Source organism: Trachypithecus francoisi, unplaced genomic scaffold (assembly GCF_009764315.1).
Source record: "Trachypithecus francoisi isolate TF-2019V2 unplaced genomic scaffold, Tfra_2.0 Lachesis_group10, whole genome shotgun sequence".
Classification (NCBI taxonomy): Eukaryota; Metazoa; Chordata; class Mammalia; order Primates; family Cercopithecidae; genus Trachypithecus; species Trachypithecus francoisi.
This window is the reverse complement of record NW_022681455.1, coordinates 18,250,540-18,266,575: the sequence shown is the minus strand read 5'-3', so window position 1 is coordinate 18,266,575 and position 16,036 is coordinate 18,250,540. Positions and strand designations below refer to the sequence as shown.

The window sequence follows — 16,036 nt, the reverse complement described above, 5'->3', positions numbered from 1 at the left end:
TTTTTTTGTTCTTAAATTTTATATCAATGGGATCATACAGTATATATTTTTAATGGTATCTGACTTCTTTCATTCCAACTAATGTTTTTGAACATCTTCCATATTTTTGCCTATATCAACGATTTGTTCTTTTTCTCTTCTGAGTAGTATTTCATTGTATTATTATACCACAATTTGTTTATCCACTTTCCTATTGGTGGACATTTTGGTTGTTTCCACCTTGGGGCTATTATGAATAAGGCTGCTATAAACATTCACAAACAAATCTTTTTATGCACATATACACTTATTTATGGGTATATATGCAGAAGTGGAATTGCTGAGTCATTAAGGTAGATACAGGTTTAACTTTGTTAGAAATTGCCAACCTGGCCAGGCACGGCTCACGCCTGTAATCCCAACATTTTGGGAGGCTGAGGAGGGCAGATCACCTAAGGTCAGGAATTTGAGAGCAGCCTGGCTAACGTGGTGAAACCCCCTCTCGACTAAAAATACAAAAGTTAGCCAGGCCTGGTGGTGCACACCTGTAATCCCAGCTAATAGGGAGACTAAGGCAGGAGACTCACTTGAACCTAGGAGGCAGAGGTTACAATGAGCTGAGATCATGCCATTGCATTCCAGCCTGGGTGACAAGAGCAAAACTCTGTCTCAAAAAAAAAAAAAAAAGAGAAATTGCCAAACCACTTTCTATAGTGGTTCACCATCGTATGCTCCCACCAGCAATGTATGAGTGTTCCAGCTCCTCCACAACCTAACTATCACGTAGTTGTCAGTCCTTTTAATTTTATTGATTCTGCCTTGTTTGTAGTGGTATCTCATTGTGGTTTGAATTTCCATTTCTCTGATGAATAATTATGTTGAGGACCTTTTCATAGACTTTATAGCCTTTCAGTTATCTTCTTTTGCAACGTGCCAATTCAAATCTTCTGCTCATTTTTAAGGAGAATTGCTTGTCTTTTTATTATTGGTGTGCCGGAGTTTTTAAAACAGATGTCTTTATATCCTTTCTGGTTACAAAAGTCCTTTATCAAATATCTATATTCTTTTTGGATAATAATATCTAAATATAGATAGAGAAAATAAAAATAAAATATTCCTTTACACTTTCTTTTTTTTTTTGAGATGGAGCTTCACTCTTGTTGCCCAGGCTGGAGTGCAATGGCATGATCTCAGCTCACTGCAACCTCTGCCTCCCAGGTTCAAGTGATTCTCCTGCCTCAGCCTCCCTAGTAGCTGGGATTATAGGCATGCACCACCACACCCAGCCAATTTTTGTATTTTCAGTAGCGACGGGGTGTCTCCATGTTAGGCTGGTCTCGAACTCCCGACCTCAGGTGATCTGCCTGCCTCAGCCTCCCAAAGTGCTGGGATTACAGGTGTGAGCCACCGCGCCCAGCCTCCTTTTCACTTTCTTAATGGTGTCTTTTGATAGGCAGAGGTTTTTAATTTTAGTGAAGTTTAATTTTCAATTTTGTGTCCTATGCCTTTTGTGACTTGTCTTAGAAATGTTTTTCTACCCTGGCTGGGCACAGTGGCTCACGCCTGTAATCCCAGCACTTTGGGAGGCCGAGACGGGCTGATCACCTGAGGTCAGGAGTTCAAGACCAGCCTGGCCAACATGGTAAAACCCTGTCTCTACTAAAAATACAAAAAAACTTAGTGGGGTGTGGTGGCGGGCATCTGTAATCCCAGCTACTTGGGAGCCTGAGGCAGGAGAATCGTTTGAACCTGGGAGACGGAGGTTGCAGTGAGCCGAGATCACACCATTGCACTCCAGCCTGAGCAACAGGAGTGGTACTCCATCTCAAAAATAAATAAAGAAAGAAAGAAAAGTAAAGAAAGAAATGTTTTCCTACCCTAAAGTCAAAAAAATATTTTTCTATGATTTCTCCTAGAAGGTTTGCAGGTTTAGCTTCATATTTAGGTGTATGATCACTGCTATTCTTTAGTCATAAGGGGGAAAGGGACTTACTCTTAAGCAAAGAAGTGTAAATGGCAGGCTGCTATTGAGGCCATCCATTATTGAGGTTGGGAAAGTTGAAGTTTTGGCATAAACACTGTATCATGTCACCTGGCTGGAAGAACAAGTACATCTGTTGTCCTGGCCTAGTAGAACATTCTGATCCCAACTCTCACTCCATAGGTAAGTGGTACCTGGGCTTTCTTATAGTTACAGGGTTGGGAGAAGATTTAAGGGATTTGGGAGGAGATTAGGAATAAATAGAATTGTAGAGAAGCCTGGGCATCAAATGACTGCCTATGCAGGGTTCAAACTCACATTTGTTCTGGGCTGTTTCAACAGTTAATGAAGACTCCAGTGAAAATTGGGGCCCTGATACCCTCTAACATGGACACCTTCAGAGCTAGGAGACATGGGGGAGAGGGAGGGTAGGGTAAGCCAAGGAGAATCATATTGTTAGTTGTAATGAGCTAGCATTAAATAGATGTTAGTCATGTCTTCAGTGTGGATGTTGAGAAAGATGATCAGAATTTGGAGTCCCAACGGCCGGGCGCGGTGGCTCAAGCCTGTAATCCCAGCACTTTGGGAGGCTGAGACGGGCGGATCACGAGGTCAGAAGATCGAGACCATCCTGGCTAACACGGTGAAACCCCGTCTCTACTAAAAAATACAAAAAAACTAGCCGGGCGAGGTAGCAGGCGCCTGTAGTCCCAGCTACTCCGGGAGGCTGAGGCAGGAGAATGGCGTGAACCCGGGAGGCGGAGCTTGCAGTGAGCTGAGATCCGGCCATTGCACTCCAGCCTGGGGGACAGAGCGAGACTCCGTCTCAAAAAAAAAAAAAAAAAGAAAAAAAAAAAAAACAGAATTTGGAGTCCCAAATTCCTCAATCCCCTCCAGTTGCTAATGAAGCTACTGTCACCCCATGTGAGTTTGCCAAGTATGCACAGTAGACAAGGCCAGGTGCAAGGACACTTTATGACAACAAGGACTTTTGGTCCTGATCTCAATATGGTCTTCTAGTGAATTAGACTGAACTTTGTGTGTTTCACCGTCTTATCCTGCTGCCATGGCCTAAGGCTCACATTTAAAAGCAGGAGAGCAATTTCTTTGGCCTTCTCCCACAGGCCAGAAATGACCAACATCTGGCATATGCACAGCCACTCCTACTTCTGTGGCTATAGTGGATACTGTGGTATGCTACCTAGATCTCCCTTTCAGGACCTAGGCATTCATTCCCCCAGCTACCAGGGGTGTTGGCCACCGATGGCTCATAATTGCATCCTTCTTCAGGAATGGCCTTGGTCAAAGGAAGCTGCCTTTTCCAAGCAGGCAGACCTCCATAGTCAACGTTGGAGAGAGTGATGGGAAGGGGTTAGTGCTAAGGCCTGGAACTTTCGACACATTTAGGACAACTCAGCTCCAGAGCTCCCCATGAGGTTGGCTAAGGCCTTTGTTGCAACTACAATGTGTCATCTTTCTTCCCTCCTTTCCTGACAAGCTTTGTTTACTTATTTTTTAAGACAGAGTCTTGCTCTGTCGCCCAGCTGGAGTGCAATGGCACGATCTCGGCTCACCGCAACCTCTGCCTCCCAAGTTCAAGCAATTCTCCTGCCTCAGCCTCCGTAGTAGCTGGGATTATAGGCATGTGCCACTACGCCTGGCTAATTTTGTATTTTTAGTAGAGACGGAGTTTCTCCATGTTGGTCAGGCTGGTCTCGAACTCCTGACCTCAGGTGATCCACCCGCCTCGGCCTCCCAAAGTGCTGGGATTACAGGCGTGAGCCACCCCGCCTGGCCAAGGCCTGGAACTTTCGACACATTTAGGACAACTCAGCTCCAGAGCTCCCCATGAGGTTGGCTAAGGCCTTTGTTGCAACTACAATGTGTCATCTTTCTTCCCTCCTTTCCTGACAAGCTTTGTTTACTTATTTTTTAAGACAGAGTCTTGCTCTGTCGCCCAGCTGGAGTGCAGTAGTACAATCTCAGCTCACTGCAACCTCCGTCTCCCAGGTTCAAGCGATTCTCCTGCCTCAGCCTCCTGAGTAGCTGGGATTTCAGGCATGCTTCACCACACCCAACTAATTTTTGTGTTTTTAGTAGAGACGGGGTTTCACTATGTTGGCCAGGCTGGTCTTGAACTCAGGCAATCTGCCCAGCTTGGCCTCCCAAAGTGTGGGGATTACAGGCATGAGCCACCTTACAATTTTGTTCTCAAGCGTATTCCCTAATAAACATCCTGCAAACAATTCTCTGAGTCTCAGAATCTGTTTCTGTGAAATCTACCTAAAACAATGGCCATGTCACAATACATTACCAATTAATCCTATTACTTGCTTTCTCATGCTGAGCCTGGAAAAATATTAAGGTTCCTTCTGGAAACAGCCTTTAAGTAACTTAAAAAGAAGAAACCAGGTGGAGTGATAAACAAGTTGAAACCCATTTATCATCCCTGCTTCAAGCCCACATTTTAATATCAGTCCTCTAAATCTTAGTGTTCTGGTGGCAAGAAGAGACAAGGAGAGACATGTCTGAGGAAAAGCACACCGAGGAAAGAGGAGAGATACTTGAATCCAAGTTCTCAAGCAAAGCCAGTCTAAACTCTTTACCCTAAATATCTCAAGAGTCTCCCAGATGGCAGACAGCCCTGGACTGTGAGTTACATAGGAAAAACTAATATAAAAAGTTCAACTCAAGAAAAGGACCTGCTGGGTGCGGTGGCTCACGCCTGTAATCCCAGCACTTTGGGAAGCCGAGATGGGCGGATCACGAGGTCAGGAGATTGAGACTATCCTGGCTAACACGGTGAAATCCTGTCTCTAATAAAAATACAAAAAAATTAGCCGGGTGTAGTGGTGGGTGCCTGTAGTCCCAGCTACTCGGGAGACCGAGACAGGAGAACGGTGTGAACCCAGGAGGCAGAGCTTGCAGTGAGCCAAGATTGTGCCACTGCACTCCAGCCGGGGCGACAGAGCGAGAACGAGACTCTGTCTCAAAAAAAAAAAAAAGAAAGAAAAAAAGAAAAGGACCTGCCACTTACCCTCAACAGCCTATCTGTCATGCCAAATTTCCACTCCCTCACACCAGAGTCACAAGACATCCTTGACCATGACCATTCATATCAGTATCCTCCAACTCTCCCTGGAAGTCAACATGGACTGGAAATTGGGTGATGTGTGGTCTATTCTAAACACTTCCACAAAAAGTTGCCCATCTTGGGGTAAGACACACTGGGCACTAATTTATAAAATAAATGTATGAATAAGATTTCTTTTCTTTTTTTTTTTTGAGATGGAGTCTCGCTCTGTCACCCAGGCTGGAGTGCTGTGGCCGGATCTCAGCTCACTGCAAGCTCTGCCTCCCGGGTTCACGCCATTCTCCTGCCTCAGCCTCCCGGGTAGCTGGGACTACAGGCGCCGCCACCTCGCCCGGCTAGTTTTTTGTAGTTTTTTTTTAGTAGAGACGGGGTTTCACCGTGTTAGCCAGGATGGTCTCGATCTTCTGACCTCGTGATCCGGCCGTCTCGGCCTCCCAAAGTGCTGGGATTACAGGCTTGAGCCACCGCGCCTGGCCATGAATAAGATTTCTAAGACCCATTCTTGGTCTACTATATAATTCTGTGCATAGGAACCATGCTGAATGTAGGAAAATTTGCTGTTGGTGGTAGTGGCATTGTTCTAATATTAGAGTTGGCCTCTGCCTTGCTCTGTGGCCTATGCAGATGCAGAGCAAAACATAACACCGAGGAAGAAGATGAGGGGGGAAATGGAGGCAAGATGATGACACCATTATGGCCAAGTGACAAGTGCAAGGATGGTGGACGGGGCAGACAAGTCTTCCCACAGTTGTTTTTTTGTTTTTGTTTTTGTTTGAGACAGGGTCTTGCTCTGTCACTCAGGCTGGAGTATGGTGGTACGATGTAGACTCACTATACCCTCCACCTCCTGGGCTCAAGTGATCCTCCCACCTTAGCCTCCCTGGTAGCTGGGACTACAGACACATGCCGGTGCATCTGGCTAATTTTTTTTTTTTTTTTTTTTTGGTAGAGATGGGTTTTGCCATGTTGCCCAGGCTGGTCTCAAACTCCTGAGCTCAAGCAATCTGCCTGCCTTGGCCTCCCAAGGTGCTGGGATTACATGTGTGAGCCACCACGCCCAGGCTTCTTCTCACAGTTTTTCTGTGCCAGACATTTCTGGCTCTCAGTTAGACAGTAGGAACCCAAATACCTGCCTCATTATAAGTCCTTGGTCAAATCCTTCATTATCTCTGATCTTTGTTTCTGAATCTATAAAATGGGATGTATTATCAGAATGCTTTGGTTGACATCAGAAACACAACAGAAAATAACTTATACAGCCACCCCAGGTTCGTATCTTTCTATTTTAACAACTCCAGTGCAAAACAATCTTCTCTCTCCAGGAGAGACTCTTAGCAGTGCAAATGAACTCAGATGTTGCTATGGTTTGGATATGGTTTGTTTAGCCCTGCAAAGTCTCATGTTGTGATTTGATCCCCAGTGTTGGGGTCGGGGCCTAGTGGGAGGTGTTTTGGTCATGGGGGTGGATCCCTCATGAATGGCTTGGCACCATCCCCTTGGTGATGAGTGACTTCTTGCTCTTAGTTCATTCAAGAGTTTAAAAGAGCATGGCATCTCTCTTGCCCCCGTCTCACCATGTGACACATCAGCTCTCCTTCTCTTCTGTCATAACTAAAAGCTTCCTGGGGCCTCACCAGAACCCAAGGAGATGCAAGTGTCATGCTGATACACCCTATGGAACCATGAGCCAAATAAAACTTCTTTTCTTATAGGTTACCAGGCCTCATGTATTCCTTTATAGCAACACAAATAGACTAAGACACATGTCCATTCCTGAGACAATCACTGTGGCTGGTTGGCATCCATCCACATTTATAGTCAGACAGGAGGGAACACCACTATTGATGTCCCCACTGGCACTACAGAGTAGAGTAGAGTGGTTTTCTTCAAGGAAGGATGCTAGTGAATAAAAACATATGTACCATATAGATGTAATCTATTTCCTCTACCTCTGAAACCTCACGTTATCTGCTATCTATTGCTGCCTAACAAATTATCAGTGATTTAATGACTTAAATGAAAACTAATGGATCTCACAGTTTCTGTGTGTCAGGAGTCTAGGTACAGGTTAGTTGAGTCCTCTACTCAGGGTGTCACCAGGCTGAAATATGGTGTGGCTGGGGCTGTGATTTCATCTGAAGCTCGTGGTTCTCTTGCCATGGTCATTCAGGTTGTGAGCAGAATTCAGTTCCTTGGAGTTGTAGAGATGAAGTCCCCACTTTCTTACTGGCCATTAGTCAGGGACCACTTTCAGCTCCAAGAGCCACTTTCATATGCTAACCATGAGCCCCTTCCATAGCAGTTCACAACTCGGTGGTTTCTTTCTTCCAGGCCAGGCCCGCTATAATGTTTCTGTGGTGCTTCACCATCTTGCTAAAGGTCCAGCTGATTAGGGCAGGCTCACCCAGAATAATCTCCCTTTAGATTAACTGAAAGTCAAGTATTCCGTAGTCCAATCATGGCAGTGATATCCCATCATAGTCACGAATCCTACCCACACTCCAGTGGAGGGAATTATATAAAGCATGTACACCAGTGGGTGGGAAACTTGAGTGTCGTTTTACAATTCTGACTTCCACAACCACTAATGGAAAGTAACTGAAAAGAAGAGGAGACAAATCCTCAAACAGAAGAAGAGACAACAGTGGATGAGAGGTGTCAACAGATCTGTATGCCTGCCAAAAAGGAGTGCTGAGAACCACAGACAATCTCAGGGTGTAAAGAAGCAAGGTATTGCTGAAGGCAGGGCTGATAAAAGGGTTCAAAATAGGCATAATCATGGAAAATCTGTCTAAGATAAGCAGTGAGACGCTTCCAGGGTTACCGTGCTCACCCTTGGCAGGTAGGCAAGAAGTCTTCTCCTCACTGTCCCCAGAAATTTATTCTCTAAAGAAATCTGGCCAGGCGCAGTGGTTCACACCTGTAATCCCAGAACTTTGGGAGGCTGAGGCAGGCAGATCACGAGGTCAGGAGATCGAGACCATCCTGGTTAATACCGTGAAACCCTGTCTCTACTAAAAATACAAAAAATTAGCCGGGCATGGTGGCACGTGCCTGTAGTCCCAGCTACTTGGGAACCTGACGCAGGAGAATCGCTTGAACCCGGGAGGTGGAGGTTGCAGTGAGCCGAGATTGTGCTACTGCACTCCAGCCTGGCTACAGAGTGAGACTCTCTCTCAAAAAAAAAAAGAAAGAAAAGAAAAGAAATCTGACCAGAACTTCTCTAGATAAGAACATTAGGTACATTCCAAGGGAGATGTTGTTAAGTGAATATCTACACGCAGCATCGTGAGACCCTGCGCAAATCTCTTTCCTTGTCTTTCTGCCAGAAAGTTGGCAGTCAGGCTCCTATTCTTTAGGAAGAAAATTGGAGAGATCTTCTCTATAGAAAATGATCCCGGAAAACAAAATTTCTACAAGCTGACATTTGTGTATTATTCTGGTGTAAAAACCCTTGGCACATGATCACCCTGTTCTGAGGGCCACAGGTTGAAAAGCAGCACACACACACACACACCCCACCACCACCACTTCCAATCAGCCCTTCACCACTTTACCTGCCATCAAGTGAAAATGATATAGTCAAGACTGGCCTTGAGCAGGTCATAAAAGCAGCTATAATTTGCATGACTTCCACACTACCTACTCCTGCTGCATGGCTGCCTTTCCTCAACTGATACTTATGGCCTCCAGTGTTCCTAATAGGTAATGGATTGAGGAAAAATAATTCAAGTATAGTTTTGTTTTCTCTGGGTTATTTTGTTTGTTTGTTCCCTTCCCCACTCTCCTCTATGACCACTCCTGAGTGGTGCCCAAAATGTTGCAGCCCTTCAGCTGGTGCCAGCAAATCAGCATACTGTATAAAGGAATTTGCAAACCATACTTGAATTATTTTTCCTCAATCCTTAGGAGGCTGAGGAGGGCAGATCACTTGAAGTCAGGAGTTCAAAACCAGCCTGGCCACATGGCAAAACCACATCTCTACCGAAAATACAGAAGTTAGCCGGGCTTGGTGGCATGCACCTGTAGTCCCAGCTATTCTGAGGCAGGAGGATCGCTTGAGCCCAGAAGGTGGAGGCTGCAGTGAACTGAGATTGCACCACGGCACTTCAGCCTGGGTAACAGTGCGAGACCCTGTCTCATAAAATAAAATAAAGCTGTTATTTTCCTTCCTTTTGCCTTTTGAATTCTGCTCACCATAAAATTAAGCCAAATACTTTTCTGGGGGGCAGCAAAAACTTGTCAGATTTATGAAATTCATTAACAGAGCAGAATTCTCAAAGGAAAGGTTTGGAGGCCTGCCACACCTTAGACTTGACCAAAGCAGATGAAAACCTCAGCCCAGTAATGTTCTTAAATTCTTAACTCAATTGGATTATAAATAATGGTGTCATTCTTTGGAAAGACTATTTCTCAAACCCTCTAATGAAAAAGCTAGGGAATATTGCTATCAATTCATCCTTTCCTCTTCAAGCAAAGAGCATTCCTCCGCCTTGAACAGATGGGGCTCTGTGTGACAAATAGCAGTGTTCCAGGGAGCAGCGACGGCACTGACATCTTGTACCCAGTGTTTATAAGCTGGGTTGTCCCTCTGCTTTCATTTCCTTTGACTAGACTGGAGCAGTGTTTAAGATTCAGACAATGGAACGGCAGGGGTTAGTCCCAGTCATCCTCACATTCCAGCCATTCTTTATGATAATGAGCAGGGTGAGTGCCTTCCAGGAAGGATTCCAGAGAAGGTAGGAGGTGCGGAGGAGGAAAGAACAGCAAAACCTCTCTAGCCCGGCAGTGCCTTCATGCTCACTGTATTACTAGTTCAGGTACTGAAGCGGCAGTTAATTGCTATTCCCAAGGGATTCAGCTGGTGTTTTTTTTTTTTTTTTTTTTTTTTTTTTTTTTTTTTTTTCCATTTACAGAGGCAGCTATAACAAAGAGCATGTGAGTGCATGCGCGCACACACACCACTGTTCCTGTTTTCCCAACTGCTTGCTGACTGGCTTCCGTGAAGCCCTCACCTTCCCCATCATTATCACAAAAAATACCAGTTATCGCTGAGTGAGAAAATCATCTGTCTCTTAAGGAACAGATGGGGCGTTTGCTGTTCTAATGATTTCACCTGCACTGTATGGAGCTTAGAATATGATTAATGTTGCATCAATGTCCCCTTTGGCATGCTCTTGCAGATAAGGGCAAACTGCCCAGCTGTCTTCCAAACAAGATGGTCTATACTTGATGACAGTAAGCGGGAAAGAGCAAATTAATTTTAGAGCAAAGGGACAAGTTTACACTTCTCAACCTGCAATTTGTTCCTATGATATTGAAAATTCTTCATAGGTATTGTGGGTGGATTCGAAACCAATCACATTTACGTATTTCTGCATATAAACATCTTTGAGTGTACTTTTCCTTTCCGCCTCTGACGCCTTATACAAAAAAAAGTCATTTAATGATGACTATTTTCCAGGTCCTTATCAAATGTACATGATCTTTAAACACTCAGTCCTTAACAAATGTTTATTGAACTCCTATCACTTGTCAGCCAGATTCTGAATGCTGGGCGTGGGGGATTCTTGCCCTCATGGAGCTTCCAGTCTGGTTACTTACCATGCCCAATTAGCATAGGATCCGAGTTGTAAGAAGTGTGGAGTTTACACACTTAGGGGTGCTCATTAAGAAAGAGAACACAGGCCGGGCGCGGTGGCTCACACCTGTAATCCCAGCACTTTGGGAGGCTGAGGTGGGTGGATCACGAGGTCAGGACATCGAAACCATCCTGGCTAACACAGTGAAACCCCGTCTCTACTAAAAATACAAAAAATTAGCCAAGCGTAGTGGCGGGCTCCTGTAGTCCCAGCTACTTGAGAGGCTGAGGCAGGAGAATGGAGTGAACCCGGGGGTGGACCTTGCAGTGAGCCGTGATCGTGCCACTACACTCCAGCCTGGGAGACAGAGCAAGACTCCGTCTCAAGAAAAGAAAGAAAGAAAGAAAGAGAACACAAATGCCCTGTGCCAAATATTACTTAGAAAGGGTACAGAAGGCCGGGCGCGGTGGCTCAAGCCTGTAATCCCAGCACTTTGGGAGGCCGAGATGAGCGGATCACGAGGTCAGGAGATCGAGACCATCCTGGCTAACACGGTGAAACCCCGTCTCTACTAAAAAAATACAAAAAAACTAGCTGGGCGAGGTGGCGGGCGCCTGTAGTCCCAGCTACTCAGGAGGCTGAGGCAGGAGAATGGCGTGAACCCGGGAGGTGGAGCTTGCAGTGAGCTGAGATCAGGCCACTGCACTCCAGCCTGGGTGACAGAGCAAGACTCCATCTCAAAAAAAAAAAAAAAAAGAAAGAGTAGAGAAATTGCAAAAAAAAATTGTAGGCACATCTAAATGAAGGACCTGAGGCTTAAGCTTCAAATGTTTCACAGTAAATCCTTTGACGGCAAGGTAGGTAGGATTTTATCTCAGGTTTACAAATAAGAAAAGCTGGGGCTGGGTGTGGTAGCTCACGCCTGTAATCCCAGCACATTGGGAGACTGAGGCAGGTGGATTACTCGAGCCCAGGTGTTTGAGACCAGCCTGGACAACATGACAAAACCTCATCTCTACAAAAAAACACAAAAAAGCCAGCCACGGTGGTGCACACCTGTAGTCCCAGTTACTAAGAGGCTGAGATGGGAGGATCACTTGAGCCCAGGAGTACAAATCTAGTTTGGGCAATATAGCAAGATCCTGTGTCTAAAATAAATGAATAAATAAATATATTTTAAAAATCTGATGTTTTCTTAGTAAATGGCTGATTAGGGGTTGATAAGACTCTGAAGCAAGCATTCCTCTGCTTGTCAAACCAAAGAAGTATAAATGAAAACCAGAAGGCATCCGGTTGGAAATAGCTCTTTCTCTAACCAGGGCACAGCTCAGATTATGTTGAAAAAACAACAGGCTGCCCAGACATCTCTGCTTCCATCTAAACTAGGGGACAATTTGCCCCTCAAAACATTTATTATAATCTCAGGCCTTATTTTTCTTGGGATTTAGGTCATTGCAATTTGTGTATTTTTGAATTTCATTGTAGTTGGGTCTGGTCGAAAATTCCTATTTTGCTTTTTTTGTGTGACTCTACAGCTAAATAAGGAGGGTGGATGGAGCAGGTTACCATTTCCCAAACCTTTCTGCATAGCATTAGTCCTAAAGGATGTGCACCACTGTTACACAAAAAAGAGATATGTGGACATATTAGCTAGGAAATGTTGGATGAATGAAAGTTAAAACTTTCAGGCTGGGTGCCATGGCTTACACCTGTAATCCCAACACTCTGAGAGGCCTGGAGGGGGCAGATCACCTGAGGTCAGGAGTTCGAGACCAGCCTGGCTAATATGGTGAAACCCTGTCTCTACAAAAACTACATAAATTAGCCAGGTACGGTGGCAGGTGCCTGTAATCCCAGCTACTAGGAAGGCTGAGGCATGAGAACTGCTTGAACCAGGGAGGCGGAAGGTGCAGTGAGCCAAGATCATGCCACTGCACTCCAGCTTGGGTGACAGACAGAGACTCTGTCTCAAAAAGAAAAAAAAAAAAAAAGACTTTCTTGGTTGGGTGCAGTGGCTCATGCCTGTAATCCCAGCACTTTGGGAGGCCGAGGTGGGTGGATCACCTGCGGTCAGGAGTTCAAGATCAGCCTGACCAAAGTGATGAAACCCCGTCTCTACCAAAAATACAGAAATTAGCTGGGCGTGGTGGCGGGCGCCTGTAATCCCAGCTACTCAGGAGGCTGAGACAAGAGAATTGCTTGAACCTGGGAGGTGGAGGCTGCAGTGAGATGAGATCCTGCCATTGCACTCCAGCCAGGGCAACAAGAGCGAAACTGTCTCAAAAACAAAACAAAACAAACAAACTTTCTTTACTACTGGTCTTTTAAAGGACATAATTTGCTAATGTGCATTGTTGCTTTTCAAGAGGGAAATATGGTATGCAGCTTTTCCCAAACTCATTCTATTTATTTAAAAATTATTTATGGAGGCGGGATGCCATGGCTCAGACCTGCAATCCTAGCACTTTGGAAGGCTGAGATGGGAGGATCGTTTGAAGTCAGGAGTTTGAGACCAGTCTGTGCAACACAGGGAGGCCAGGGGTTTGAGACCAGCCTGGCCAACATGGTGAAAACCCTTCTCTACTAAAAATACAAAAAATTAGCCAGGTGTGGTGGCACATGCCTGTAATACCAGCTACTTGGGAGGCTGAGGCAGGAGAATCACTTGAACCCGGGAGGCAGAAGTTGCAGTGAGCCGAAATCGTGCCATTGCACTCCAGCCTGGACAAAAGCGAAACTCCGTAAGTTTACTAAATAAATAAAAAAACAAATAAATAAACATAGAGCTGCACATTATTTCAGCTGACACACCAAACTGGGATGGTCTATGAACAGATAGGAGCCTTTGAGCCAAGCCTAATAAAAGTTAGTGAGGTAGATTCAGCCTCTCCCTAAAAAAATTAGAGATTGTATAATTTTCTCCTCCCTAAATTCTTGTTCAGATCAACTCCACCCATATGTTGCTCATATACATCCTCCTCTATTCAGTGAAAGAGGTAGAAATATTTAATGACTAGAGATTAAATGTCTATAACTGACACATCAGGATCTAAATACTCAGTGTTAATCAGAGCTGTTAAGTAAAGCATTTAAAAATTCTTTTTTATACAAACACCTAATCAACAATGAAATGGACATGACTGTTCTAGCCCCAAAGACATTCAGAGGAAAGACTCACCTGCAGAAGTCATCTCAGAGGCATTCCAAAACGTTTATACATCGTACACGCCACGACGTGAAAGAATTTGGTCAGACTGGAAGTCAACAGCTCTCTCGGGATGCATCACATGCTTGAAAGCTAATAACATTATCCAGGAACTCTGAAAAAGGATTAATAACTGAGCTTTAACACTCAGATAACACTGGTTTCTCCAGAATATCAGAAGCCCTGAAGATGGAGAGAGGAAGAACGTTTACCCTTAAATCATAGCTTTGGAAACACTGAACTTCTAGAGTAAAGGCAGGAAGGGTGCATATTTAACTAAATTCAAGGGTGTGTCTGCTCATCATTCTTCAGGGTGATGCATTAATCCTGCTTCACCTACAAACAAAAGTGTGATCTCAGCCTCTGGGAACAGTTCTGTTCTTTGGGTACACCCTCTATGAAACTCAAACTGAAATTACCTCTTTGTGTTATTCATCAGGCACCAATTGTTCTTACCGTGACTATTCCATTCATGCCTGCGATGTGACCACTGAAGTCTGAAAGTCCGAACTTACTGCCGTACAGATGTACTGATCTATGACTGCATCTCTATGGGTAAGAGGCAGGATACTATACTGAATTGAGCAAAAGAGCTATTCCTAACACACAACTGGAAAGTGAAGCAAAGATCCAACATACAACTGCTTTTGATGGGTGCGTAGGGAAACTACCAAACAATACATTTAATGACTGTAAGAATGGGAAGCTCGCATTAATTCAGCTCCTCCAAGAATCAGATGTCAAATCAGGACTATGTGCAGGAATTTTATTAGGGGAAGTGCCTGTGTGAGAGAAAATGGGAGAAAGCTAGGCAAGACTGGGAGAAACATCAGACCACCATGCAAACCTGACCCTAAGTGAAGGAGGAGGGGAAGTTGGGCAGAAGTGTCCTCAACTACTCTGCAGTCAAAAGAAGGCTCAGCAAGGCCAGTAGGTAGTCCTGAAGCCCAAGGCAGCTATGACAGGCATTCCCTGTCTTCCAGACCCGCCTTAATATCCCTGCTGCCCTCAGTCACAGGCTGGGAGTAGCAGCTTTTGAAAGGCCTCACCTCAGCAAAAACACTTCAGTAAATTTTAGAGCACAGCCGGCTCCTTGCTCAATTACACGCCCCCAAACTTGGAGATCCGCAAGGCATAGTCCTGGAGCTGTCTTAAAGCTGCCTAGAAATCAAAATGCCTCTAGTATTGAGAAGAGGGTAGTATGAGTTTAGGATATCAATTAAATGTATGTAGGTTGTTGATTGAAACAAAACAAAACCAGGCCGGGCGCGGTGGCTCAAGCCTGTAATCCCAGCACTTTGGGAGGCCGAGACGGGTGGATCACGAGGTCAGGAGATCGAGACCATCCTGGCGAACACGGTGAAATCCCGTCTCTACTAAAAAATACAAAAAAAACTAGCCGGGCGAGGTGGCGGGCGCCTGTAATCCCAGCTACTTGGGAGGCTGAGGCAGGAGAATGGCGTGAACCCGGGAGGCGGAGCTTGCAGTGAGCTGAGATCCGGCCACTGCACTCCAGCCTGGGCGACAGAGCCAGACTCCGTCTCAAAAAAAAAAAAAAAAACAAAACCAGAACCATTCTTTGGGAGAAAGTAAGAAGGTGAGCAGAGAAATGGTAGAATCTGTTTGTTACCCTAACCATAAGCACAGTTCACCAACATGCTAATCTGACCCATAAAAACAATCAAAACTGACACTCGGGGGGCCAGGTGCGGTGCAATCCCAGCACTTTGGGAGGCAAAGGTGGGTGGACCACCCGAGGTCTGGAGTTGGAGACCAGCCTGGCCAATATGGCAAAACCCCATCTCTACTAAAAAATAACACAAAAGTGAGCCAGCATGGTGGCGCACGCCTGTAATCACAGCTACTCAGGAGGCTGAGGCATGAGAATCTTTTGAACCCAGGAAGTGGAGGTGGCAGTGGGCCAAGATCGTGCCACTGCACTCCAGCCTGGGCAACAGAGTGAGACTCCATCACAAAAAATAAAACAAAAAACAAAACAAAACAAAACAAAAAAATCTGACACTTAACACCTATTTAACTCTAAAATCAAGATTCATTGACCAATACTGACAATAGTTACGGTTTGGACAGCAGCCTCAACATATGAAGAAGATTGGATTTTAGTAGATGTAGGATTTTTAAATATTTCCCCCAGAGAACAATTCATCCATTGCATATATTGCTCTGAATGGAGT

General features: G+C 45.0%; 1 long non-coding RNA gene across 2 annotated transcripts in view; it reads right to left on the bottom strand.

Moving 5' to 3' along the window:
• Positions 1 to 14,135, bottom strand: part of LOC117086771 — a 104,388-nt gene extending 90,253 nt beyond the window's left edge. Inside the window, exons 1-2 of one of the 2 annotated variants that reach the window (XR_004438571.1) lie at positions 14,054 to 14,135; positions 13,815 to 13,956 (exon numbers count right to left, since the gene is read on the bottom strand). This is a non-coding gene — a long non-coding RNA (uncharacterized LOC117086771). Of the gene's footprint in view, positions 1 to 13,814 lie in introns of both variants that reach the window. The other variant, XR_004438570.1, reaches the window with a different exon arrangement.
• Positions 14,136 to 16,036: the final 1,901 nt, after the last annotated feature.